Consider the following 12,400-nt stretch of genomic DNA (forward strand, 5'->3'; position numbering starts at 1 on the left):
TTGCAGTATGCTGTGGTTTGAGTAGATGTCCCCCAGAATCGGGGGTTTGGTCTCCAAAGACTTATTTAATGGCACTAAGATCACGGAAACTTAATGCAATTATACTGGTTAGAGATGTGATTAGATTGGATTGAGTCATTGGGGGTGGACTCCCCACGATTGAATCCTGATGGCTTTCCAAGGAAAGGGAGAGAGACAACATATATAGAGACCTATAGGCAGAAACTTACACTCCCTGCCTCTGGCCATGTGATCCTCTGTGGCATCTTGAGACTTGGCCAGCAAGAATGTCATCAGCAGACACCAAAGCAATGGTGCCTACCTAATCTTGGACTTGAACCTCTAGAACTTAAACAAAAATAAATCTCTTTTCTGTATTTTCTACTTGTTGGAGAGGTAGCCAGAGCCCACTCTTCTGCTGGTTGACTCTCTGAGAGCTTGCCATAGCTGAGGCTGGGTCAGGCGGAAGCCAGGACCTGGGAACTCATTCCAGGCTTCCCATGTGGGTGTCAGGAACTCAAACTCTTAACCCATCACTGCTGCCTCCCAGGGTGTGCATTGGCAGGAAGCTGGAATCGGGAACAGGAGCTGGGAATGGAAACCAGGTACTCCAACATGAACGTGGACATTTTAACCACTGGGCTAAATGCCAACATGCTCATTTTTCTTTTCCAAATAAAGTAGTCTGTCTCAGGTATTTTGTTATAGTAACAAAAAGCTGACTCGTCTACATTGCTTGTCTTGTGACAGTGACCGTATAAAAGCAAATGCTAGTGTTTTTCAGCCTCTGTGTTTTGGTGGCAGCTTGCTGTTAAAGGACTGAGTGGTTTTGTCATGTGCAAAGACCAGGCTGGCCCATCAGTTACGCTGGAGCTAGACCTTTCAGATTAGAATGAAGATAACAACAGGAAGATCCATGAGTCTGTGCAGCATAATCACTTAAGGATGGAGGGTTTGGGGTTCACCAGCGAGAGAAAGGTGCACAATATCCTTGATTTAGCATCATGATTGTCCATCCACCTGGCTAGCCCTTTTGGAACCAGGCTTTTTGCCTGGCCTGGACCCAACTCCCACAGAGAAAGTAGGAGATAGAAATGGTGGGAGGGGGTGGGGCACAGTGAGCTTCAGTTGCTGATACTTCATTCATAGATACACTAATGCTTAATATGGGGGGGGGGGCGCGGGGAATCTCCTTTCTTGCTGTGTTAGTGCACAAAAAGGGTCTAGCCTCTGCTTCCAGTTGCCTTGTAAGATGAATCTCCAGGCTAGCTCTGAGCTGACCCAGCTTAAACCTGGGACTGGGAATCTTTGTGTTGCAGTGGAGGCCGGCGAAGAGCAGCTGTCAAGGAATGTTTGCTGAGCAATGACTAAATCAATGGGTGAGTGCAGCAAAACGCACCAACCATGGACAACGCAAACATCGGCCTTTTGCCCATCCCTTTAGGCTCCTCTCTTCTCATTACCACCCTCCCTGACTCCCTCACTGTCTTCTCTTCGTTCTCTGCTCGTATTCTCATCTGGCTGAGTCCCTCTTCTCCCACGCCTTTCATCTCTGCAGCTGAGCTTCAGGGAGTGGACACAGGAAGACTCCTTTAACTTAGGTGACGCCTCGAGGCGCCAGCTTCCTAACCAGTTCAGAGTGCTTGCTCCCAGGGAAGGGGGCTTGATTCTGTAAACTTGACTTTTTCTTTGTTGACTCTGAACTTAGGTGACCATTGAGTTGCACTCTTATCAAGCACTGGGTCACATGGCCTGGGTTCCTGCATGGGCGCTGGGTGGGCATGGGAGAGTGACCGCCTCCCTGTGTACTAGTTGTCCTACTTGGGAATTGAGGTTTGGACGCAGTGGCCTGTGTGGTCCCTTCTCCTTCTAAGGTTCTCTCACCTTATGAACTGGATGCACTGGGAGAAGGTATTTGTAATTATGCTTTGGCATTTATTTGGTATATTTACAGGATTTTGACACAGTTCAGATTACCACAGGTCAACTGTCTCTCTCTGTGTGTGTGTGTGTGTGTGTGTGTGTGTAAAAGTCTTGGCTACCACAGGAAAGAGAAGGATTTCATACTGGACCAATCCAGTCTCAGGCATTAAGGGCACAAATCTATAATTAAGATCTTCAAAGGGTTGCGTGCCTGCGTTTGTTTAATTTCCTTAAACACATATTGCATGCACGAATGTGAGCTATTTGTTTTATATTAATGCAGCTCTTTTCTATTTTCCTTGGAAAGTGTGCTAAAAGAAAAGTGCTGTTGAGGAAGAGCCCACGTGGGAGGGAGCTAGTGGTGGGATTTGGGGGACAGTGGCTACACTGTCCCTCTCACTGACCGACCGTGAGGCCCAGAATTCCTATTGCCAGACCACTTCCTTGGTTGCAAGGTGTTGTGCTTCTGGAAGGCTGGGTTATGCTGGCCATGTTATTCCTGAACTCTTCTTAGATCCTGAGAGAAATGAGGTCCCAGGGCCAACCGCTACCCTCAAAACCGGAGAGAAAGACGGGTGGGTCCAGGGAAGGGCAACATACCGGAGCAGGGAGCCGTGCACAAGCCAGCACTGGGGTAGGAAAACCTCAACTGGACTCGATGAAGTGCTGGAGGTGGGTGTGGACAAGCCTGAGAGGGGACCCTGAGGGCGAGCCTTTGGGAGTTTCATCTCAGGTTCTCAGCAAATATCAGAGAAAAGCTCCCTCCTGCTCCCAGCAGGGTGGGGAGAAAAGGACCCACTCTGCTGTGTACCAGAACACTCTGCCCTCAGGGGAAACTGGTTAGCCAGGCCCAAGCTGCCGGAGTTTTGTCAGGGCCTAACTGACCTTGGAGATGAAAAATACTAAACTCTGCTAAAGTTCAGTTTACACAGGTTCCTCTTACTACATCCCATCAGCTTATCCGGAAAAATGACAAGGTGCACTAAAATGCAAAAAACAAAACCAAAACACAGTTTGAAGGGACAAGAGCGAGCATCAGAATCAGATATGATGGGGTTGTTAGAATCATCAGATGGGGAACTTACTAGAACTATAATTAAAATACTAAGGGCTCTAATAGATAAAGTGGACGCTACACAAAAACACACAGACAATGCAAGCAATGAATTGGGAACCCTAACAAAGAAGCAAAAAGGAATGTTAAAGCTCAAATCGTGAGAGCAGAAATGAAGAAAGCTTTTGATGAGCTTATTAGTAGACTGGACAGAGCTGAGTAAAACATCTGTGAACTCAAGGATGGGTCAACAAAAAATGCCAAACTAGAAAGAAGAGAAAGAGAAAAGTTGAGAATGAACAAAGTTTGAAAAATATCCAGAACAGGCGACCCAAGAATGGTATGACAAACTACTAGAGTGTAACCATGGAAATACCAGAAAGAGAAGAATGGAAGAAAGGAAGAAAAGAAATATTTGAGTATTTGAATAAGGACTGAGAATTTTTCCAAATTAATATTAGACACCAGAGCTCAGAAACCCTAAGTAGGACAAACACCAGAAAAACTACACCTAGGCATGTCATTTTCAAACTATAGAAAACCAAGATACAGAAAATGGCATGAATGAAGCTAGAGGGGAAAACCATCTTATATACAGAAGAGCAAAAGTAATAATTATATCTGACTTCTTAAAAACTATGCAAGCGAGGCCGGCGCCACGGCTCACTAGGCTAATCCTCTGCCTTGCGGCGCCGGCACACCAGGTTCTAGTCCTGGTTGCCCCTCTTCCAGGCCAGCTCTCTGCTGTGGCCAGGGAGTGCAGTGGAGGATGGCCCAAGTGCTTGGGCCCTGCACCCCATGGGAGACCAGGATAAGTACCTGGCTCCTGCCATCGGATCAGTGCGGTGCGCTGGCCGCAGCGCGCTGGCCGCGGCGGCCATTGGAGGGTGAACCAACGGCAAAGGAAGACCTTTCACTCTGTCTCTCTCTCTCACTGTCCACTCTGCCTGTCAAAAACAACAACAACAACAACAACAAACAAAAAACTATGCAAGCGAGAAGAATGGAGTAAAACAGACAGGGTTGAGAAAAAAAACCATCAACCTATGTAAGGGTACTTCAAGAAGTCTGTAGGAATGTTGAATTGATAAATGGAATTAAAAATCATGTTTGCATAATATACCCATATCCTACATCACAGTTCATGGGTTGGATCCACAGGAGATTTAGCTTCTGATTCCAGCTTCCTGCCAATGCCTGGGAGGCAATGATAATGGCTCAAGTAATTGGGTTCCTACTACCCACATGAGAGACTTGAAGTGCTCTGTCTCTCACTTTCACTCAATGAGGTATAAAAAGAGAAGTTTATGTTAGTGTAAAAAAAAATCTGAAATCCATGCATAGTTTTTCATTATACATATCTTCCAAGAACTTTCTGAAGACTGCTTGTAATTCTGTACCTTATGCGATTATTATTCAAAAGGGAAGGAGAAATAAATTCTTTTTCAGACAAATCCAGACAGTGTGGTATTGGCAAAGGAATAAACAAATGGAGTACTGGAGCAGAATAGATAGTCTAGAAATAGACCCACATAAATATATCAACTGAGCTTTACTAAGGAGTACAGGCAAGAGAGTAAAATCATTTCAGCAAATGGTGCTGGAGTAACTGGACACCCTTATGCAAAAAAAAAAAAAAAAGAAAGAAAGAAAGAAAGAAAACCAGACATAGACCTTATAACTTCACACAAATTGGCTAAAGATGGATTACAGACATAAATGTAAAACAAAAATCCATAAAATTCCCAGAAGATAAGATGGAACAAAATCCAGGCGACCTTGACTTGGCAATGACTTTTAAAATATGACTCTAAAGGCATGAGTTGTGAAAGAAATTATTAATGGACTTAGTGGATTTCATTAACATTAAAGACTTCTTCTCTGTGAAAGACATTGTCAAGAGAATGAAGACAAGCCACAGACAGGCAAAACATGTTTGCAAAAGGTATATGAAACAATGAACTATTATTAGAAATATGCAGAGCTCTTTATTTGAAAGAGTTACTTACTTATTTGAAAGGCAGGGTTACACAGAAGAGAGACAGAAAGATCTTCCAACCATTAGTTCACTCCCTAAATGATCACAACAGCCGGGGCTGGGTCAGGCTGAAGCCAGGAGCCAGGAGTTTCATCCAGGTCTTCAATATGAGTAGAAGGGGCCCATGTGCTTGGGCCATCTTCTGCTGCTTTCCCAGGTGAATTGGGAGGGAGTTGGATTAGAAGTGGAGCAGCCAGAAGCAGTGCTCATGAGATGCCAGTGTTGCAGGTAGCTACTTAACCCTCTGTGCCACAATGCTGGCCCCTGCAAAGAACTCTTAATAAGAAAGCTAAGGCCGGCACCTTGGTGCAGTAGGTTAATCCTCCACCTGTGGCACTGGCATCCCATATGGGCACCGGTTCTAGTCCCAGCTGCTCCTCTTCCAGTCCTGCTCTCTGCTATGGCCTGGGAAAGCAGTAGAAGATGGCCCAAGTCCTTGGGCCCCTGCACCCACATGGGAGACCAGGAAGAAGCACCTGGCTCCTGGGTTTGGATCTGCGCAGCTCTGGCCATTGCTGCCATCTGGGGAGTGAACCAACACAAGGAAGACCTTTCTCTCTGTCTCTCCCTCTCACTGTAACTCTACCTCTCAAATAAGTAAATAACATCTTAAAAAAAAAAGAAGGAAGCTAACAATTCAATAAAAAAGTAAGCCAAGAATGCTGACACCTCACCAAAGAAAATATACAGGTGGCAAATAAGGAAATGAAAATATGTGATATATCATATGTCATAAGGGAAGTTAAAACTAAAACAAGATACCACTGCACATGTACTCGGATGGGTGACATTTAGTTGGGCTTTGAGGAATAAGACAGAAAAAGCGGAAATTCTCCAGACAGAAGGGTAGATATGGGAAATGCAAGAAGAAAGGGACATTTCACCCAAATGGAAAAGCGTGATCCATAGGGAGACAACAAATTGGTGGGCTCACTGACATTCCACTGTGATCAGGGCAAGACTGCATGTGCTGAGGCGGAAAGGTCAAGGTGTGTGTTGGGGGCTGGGGACTTGTTCACACAAGGGAATGCCAACGTGGGGAGTTTACTGTAAAATGAAACCCAGTGAAGGTATTTGAGCCAAGACCAACAGCAACCATAGTTGTTTTGGTATAATAACAGCAATGCTAGTGTCTGTCCGTGTGATTTGTTGGAAGAACACATGGCCTCAACATGGGAATAGATTGGAGGGGGAAAGGCTGAAAGTAGGAGTACCAGCTACAACCACAACCAGGAAGGTGAGATGGTGTGAACTTGATTGAAAGAAGTGATGGGAGGGGGGCTACCTTGTCTCCAAGGTAGCCTCTTTTCTTATCCTGCTCTTCACCGTCAGCTGAAGATGGAGTGCATCAATGGGGCTATCTAGTCCTTTGGCTCTGGTTGGGTCTGGCCAATGCATGGCAATGAACAAGAGGAAGAAAGAGAGATTAAATCTTGCCCTCAGTTCTCTCCCTCCCCAGTTTCAATTTGTTATTCTACCAAAGGCTAGAGTTTTCATCCTGGGTTTTTGTTTTTTTTTTTTTTTTCCATCTACAGCTTTTGCTGTCTTAGTGTGATGAGAATGTATCCCCAAAATTTATGTGTTAGCAACTTAATCTCCAAGGCCAGTGTTGAGAGTTGGACATTTAAGAAGCAAAGACCCCATGAATAGATGGATGCAGTTATTGTGGGAGTGGTGTCCTTGTAAAGAGCAAATCTGACCTCTTTCTCTCTTAATCGTTCCTCCATATGCTCTCTCATCCTTCTGCCTTCCGTCACAGGATGATGGAACACAGAGGCCCTCACCAGATGCTAGCCCCTTGACTGTGAACTTTCTGGTCTCCATAAGTGTGAGAAACAAATTTCTTTCTCCTTATAAATAACCCAGTCTCTGATATTCTATTAGAGCTGCACAAAGTGGTCTAGGTGATCACTTCCTCCCATGGCTTTTAGGACAGGAATGTTTTGATGGCAACCTGCTGTGGCCAGCCCTGGGATTGGGTGTAAATAGTCTCTTTATGACTCTCTCCTCAATCACTCCCGTGTACGCCATTCTGCTTCCTGTTGGGACCCTGATGGTGGGGATAGAAAGGAGGGAAAAAGATGAGAGGCCTGAGGGTCTTGATCACTAACTGGACAGGAGAGAGGAAAAACAAAGCCTTGCCCTAGAGTATATGGGAGTCTGTGGCTCAGTCTACTGGGAGGATGGGGATGTGATGGGAAGCAGAGAGCATCAATTCAGTTTGGTCACGTTGTGCTCGAAGAGTCTGAAAAATTGTGGGGAGAGGCTCGGAATAGCAGCGAATGAGGGTCTAGAGTTGAAAAGAGAGGTTGGAGCTACAGTTCTCGTAGTGAGAAACCTCTGAATTGGGAGGTGGCTGAAGCCGTCTGAGCCAATTGGCAGAAGAAAGAAGGAGAAAAGGACTGGAAACTGAACTTGTATTGCATAGAGGAGTACAAGGGAGATGAGGCAGAGAGAGATCTTTGTAGAGTCTTGATCGGTTGCTGTCATTACAGGTAGTCAAGAACATGACCCTAAGGGATTGGGATGGGGACTAGGGCTCTGCTCAGTGCTAGTCCAGATACAGCCAAGCAGTGGGGTCTTCTGGGAAGACAGGGGAGCATTAAAGAGGGCAATGGGCTCATTGGAGGGGCCACCAGTTACCGAGTGACCTGAGGAATGAGAGCAGATGTCAAGCTTGGTGACTTCATGGGCCTGATGTTTCAAATCTATATTGCTTTGGTTATCCAGGTCAAGTACAAAAGCCTGATTATTTCAAAGGACTCTAGTTTTAAATGTGATCTCATTGTACGGTCCAAGAGAAAAGCAGGAAGGCCATAAATGACAACAGGAATAGGTTCATTCACGTGGAAAAATTAAGAGGAGCACAATGTTGGTTCTGTGTTAAAAATGGACAGAACAGCCAAAGAAGGCAAGGACAACAATGACTTCACTGACATTTGGAATTACCCGGAGTCTGCGTTGTGTAAAGGGCAGAAGACACCACTTCTGGGTTGCACTGCCAACCACAGGGAAGAGAGAGGGTGCACACTTCCTGTAGAGCCGTGATTCCGAAGCTTTTGGAGGTAGTCGCAGGTCCTCATTGAGGAACCGAAGAAAGTTGCGTACTCCTTTCTCAGACATGAATGCAAACATCCACACCCCAACTGTGCACACTCGTAGGGGTTCTAGAAGGCACCTGCCTTATCATCATTCTGCCGCCAATGCCAGACACATGGTAGGTGCTCAAAAAATGTTTGCCAGGCAATCGAGTAAATAGAAGAATGAAGCATTATGCTTCACAACCATGGACAAAAAGCAAACATCGTAGGCAGGAGTAGATAAGATACTGACATTCATTACTATGAATTCATTTATCAGGTTGAGCATTATAACCTCCTGGGGGGAAGAAGGAGCTTTAAAACTATTGCTGCTCCAGTCCCACCCCCGAATAACTGAATGACAATCTAAGAATTGGGGTCTGGGATCAGCACTGGTTAAAACCTTTTCACATGGTTCTCATTTGCAGATAACAGCCACATTAACGCAGCAAGTTAAACCAGCATCACCAAGGGGAGCAGCAGTTATGATGCGACTTGGGATGCTGTGTCCCATGTCAGAGTGCCTGGGTTGGAGTTCTGCCTCTGACTGCAGCTTCCTGCTAATGCACCTTCTGGGAGGCAGCAAGTGATGCTCAAGTTACTGTCTTCTACATGGGAGACCCTCACTGAGTTCCTGGCTCCTGGCTTGATAAAAAAATTACATTAGCAGTAAGCATGCTAGCAAGTGTAGTGAAAGGAATATAGATCAGATGGACATCGCAACAAGGAACCGAGAGCCCAGTCCACATTCAGACTGGAGGATTTAAAAAAATTGTTTCTTCCTTTTTTTTTTTATTTTTATTTATTTATTTGAAAGAGATAGAGAGATCTTCCATCCACTGGTTCACTCCCCAAACGGCTGCAACAGCCAGGGCTTAGCCAGGCTGAAGCCAGGAGCAAGGAGCCTCCTCAGGGCCTCCCACATGGGTGTGGGGCCCAAGTGCTTGGATCATCTTCTGCTGCTTTCCCAGGCCACAGCAGAGAGCTGGATCAGAAGTGGAGCAGCCGGGACTCGAACTGATGCTTATGGGATGCTGCCACTACAGATAGTGGCTTAACCTCCTGGGCCACAGTGTAGGTCCTCAGATTGGAGATTTTATAGATATGAGTGTGGGCCCACTATTTCTCACTCCCATAATCCCCCTGCCATTCTGGGATATCATGGAGTGGGGGGCTTTCTGGGTGTGGTAGAAAGGCTCCTGGCCTTGACTTGGCCCATTTCTGGCTGCTGGGTGGGAATTTGGGAGCGTAGAAGAGCAGAAGGAAGGTCTCTCTCTCTCTCTCTCTCTTCCTTTCAAACAAATAAAACACAAACAAACAATCTCATCTAGTTGAAAGGAAGAAACGTAAGCATGGGTAGTGTTTTTGTGGGGAAAATCAGGAACCTTAATAACAATGTCTCGTTCAATTCCATAGCACATATCACTGTCACATGCATCATCTTTTCATGCCCCAGAGATACACTCACAGGTGAGCCAAGCATTCTACTGGTTTACTCCTCAAATGGCTACAACAGCCCAGGCTACGCTGGACTGAAGCCAGGAGCCAGGAACTCCAGCAGGGTCTCCCACATGAGTGGCAGGGAACCAAGTAGATGTCTGCTTCCCAAGGTGCATTAGCAGGAAGCTGGATTGAGATTGGAGCAGCCAGGTGCACTGTGTTGTAGTAGGTTAAGCCTCCACCTGTGGTGCCGGCATCCCATATGGGCATGTCCCAGTTGCCCTTCTTCTGATCCAGCTCTCTGCTGTGGCCTGGGAAAGCAGTAGACGATGGTCCAAGTCCTTGGGCCCCTGCACCCACGTGGGAGACCTGGAAGAAGCTCCTGGCTCCTCACTTCAGATTGGTGCAGCTCCAGCCGTTGAGGCCGTTTGGGGAGTGAACCACTGGATGAAAGACCTCTCCCCCTTCTCCCCCTCTAACTCTACCTCTCAAATAAATAAAGAAAATCTTAAAAGAAAAAAAAAAGCAAGCAAGCAGAGTAGCCAGGGCTCAGTCTAGCACATTGACAGGAGATACGGGCACCATAAGCAGTGGCTTAACCTGCTGTAACAGGATGCCTTTCTCTACGTGTTCAAACATTGGATGAGTTCCGTCAAATGGAACCCGGGTCAGTGAAGGCAAACTCCAATCTACTAAGTTGAGTGCATGTTCTTATAATTTTACCAAACTGCTTCTTAGATGACAAAAACAGGAGCTCCCACCCCCCAAGACTCCCCACCCCCCACCCTGAAGGTCTGGGAACTTGCTGTTTACAAGCCCTGCTGGTGATTCCATCGCAAGGTCAAGTCCAGGATGCAGCTCTAACTTGGGCTGGGGGAGGAAGGGTCCAAGGTACCCGGGGTGAGTTTTCAAAATGCATGCACACACACCCAGATGAAGGGAATCCGAACGCAGGGCACCCAGGGGGACTCCTGAAAATGCTGACGTCATTCTTACGTTAGCAGAGCACCAATGCATGCCGCCCGTTTCAGGGAACCCAGCCAGATTCCCCTGACGGCCCTGCTAGAGTAGGGACCCCTAACCCGCTGGAGGGCCAGTCAAGGGGCCTGGGCCCTGGGCAGAGACTGGCAGTGCAGGGGGAGGATGGGTGAGTAGATACCGAAAGTCCGAGGGAGGGTTCTGGGGCAGGTGGAGGTGGCATAAACAAGCTGTGCTCCCTGTGGTTCTCCCAGAGTTGGCCCTGCCACGCCACGGAGTCACTGACGCTGAGGCCGCAGACACAAAAAACAGAGCCGTTTGCAAATCAGATCTGCTGTCTTCTCACATCAAGTGCAAGGGGCAGGCCTGAAAGTCCCAGGTGCCACCTCTGCTGCGCTTGGCACAGGAAAGCACTTAGCGAAACCACAGTTGGGCCAGCGGAAGCTGCTCTCCCGGGTGGGCGGCAGCAGCTCCCCAAGGGTGCCCTGAGTGGGCTGATGGAGGTAAGCGGTAGGGATGTCGGTGCTTAGGGCTCGAGACCCAGAGCAGGCCAGCGAGTTTGTTGAAAGGCTGCCTGGGACTGTTCTCCTTGAAGGAGGGGACAGATAACTCCATCCGTCCTGCCCCTCACAAATGCAAAGCACTTGAGTTAGCTGGTGTCTCTCTTTCTCCCGCTCCTCCACGTTAGCATCCGTGGCCAGTACATTTCTTGGGCCTGCTCTGATTTCTTTGGTTGTTTGTATTGATGTGGACTCCCTTTGGCGAGAGCCGTGCAGGGGCACAAGTCTCTATTCTCCTTGTCCAGCAGGGGAGTTGGGATCACCTGGAATGACGCTGCTGGGGACAATTTGGAAGGGAGATGAGAGAGTCGAGGATTTCCCTAGTAATCCTTTGAAGGTTTACCCTGGGAGAGAGCATCAGGCATGAAGATGGAGAGAGAAAGAGGGTGAGAATGAGCGTGTGTGTACACCAGCACAGGTTCTGCTTGTTAGTCCATAACCACCTCCCTGTGCATCCTGGCAGGCTTTCTTCTCAACAACTGATGCAAAATCTCAAAGCGACAGGGTTGCTGCTGCCCCCTCTGGACGGGAAGGGCAGCGAGGGGCAGGAGTGTGGTGCAGCAGTTAAGTCCCCACTTGGGGAGTGAGTGCTGTGGTGCAGCGTGTTAGGTCACTGCCTGGGACGCCTGCATCTCACATCAGGGTGCTTGGTTTGAGTCCTGGCTACTCTGCTTCTGATTCTGCTTCCTGCTACTGTGCCTGAGAGGCGACAGAGGATGGCTCGAGTACTTGAGTCCCTTCCTCCATGTAGGAGACCTGGATGGAATCTGTGGCTCCTGGCTTTGGCCTGGCCCAGCCCCAGTTGTTGTGTCTGGGGAGTGACCCAACAGATAGATGATTTCTCTGTTTCTCTCCCTCTCTCTTTTTGCTGCTCTGTCTTTCCAATAAATAAATAGCTAAGTAAATAGATAAATAAATAAATAAATACATCTTTCAAAGATCAAGATACCACGTGGGAGCCCCTCATCCTATATCAGAGTGCCTGGGTTGGAGTCCTGGCTTTGCTTCTGATTCCTGCTAATGCATTCTCTGGGAAGGAGTGTGATGGCTCGAGGACTGGGGTCCCGGCCCCCCACGTGGTAGACCCCAACTGAGTTTCCAGCTCCTGCCTTTGAGTGGCCTGGCCCTCACTGTTGCATGTGGGGAATGAAGGCCAGTTGAGAGATTTGTCTCTTGTCTGTTTCTCTCTCTCTCTCTCTCTTTGCCTTTCAAATCAACATTTTTTTTTTTTGCAGTTGAACAAACTGAAAACATCAAGTCTTCTGGACAAAAGGCAGAGAGGAGGGTAGAGAGCAGTCTCACTGGCTCTATCACACGTGTCAGTGTC

The 12,400-nt window shown here is 47.4% G+C and overlaps 1 protein-coding gene across 3 annotated transcripts in view; it reads right to left on the reverse strand.

Annotated features, from left to right (window-relative positions):
• Window positions 1–12,400, reverse strand: part of ANKRD55 (ankyrin repeat domain 55) — a 118,042-nt gene that overhangs the window by 28,609 nt on the left and 77,033 nt on the right. The gene's annotated exons all lie outside the window — the stretch shown is intronic.

This window comes from Oryctolagus cuniculus, chromosome 14 (assembly GCF_964237555.1).
Source record: "Oryctolagus cuniculus chromosome 14, mOryCun1.1, whole genome shotgun sequence".
Classification (NCBI taxonomy): domain Eukaryota; kingdom Metazoa; phylum Chordata; class Mammalia; order Lagomorpha; family Leporidae; genus Oryctolagus; species Oryctolagus cuniculus.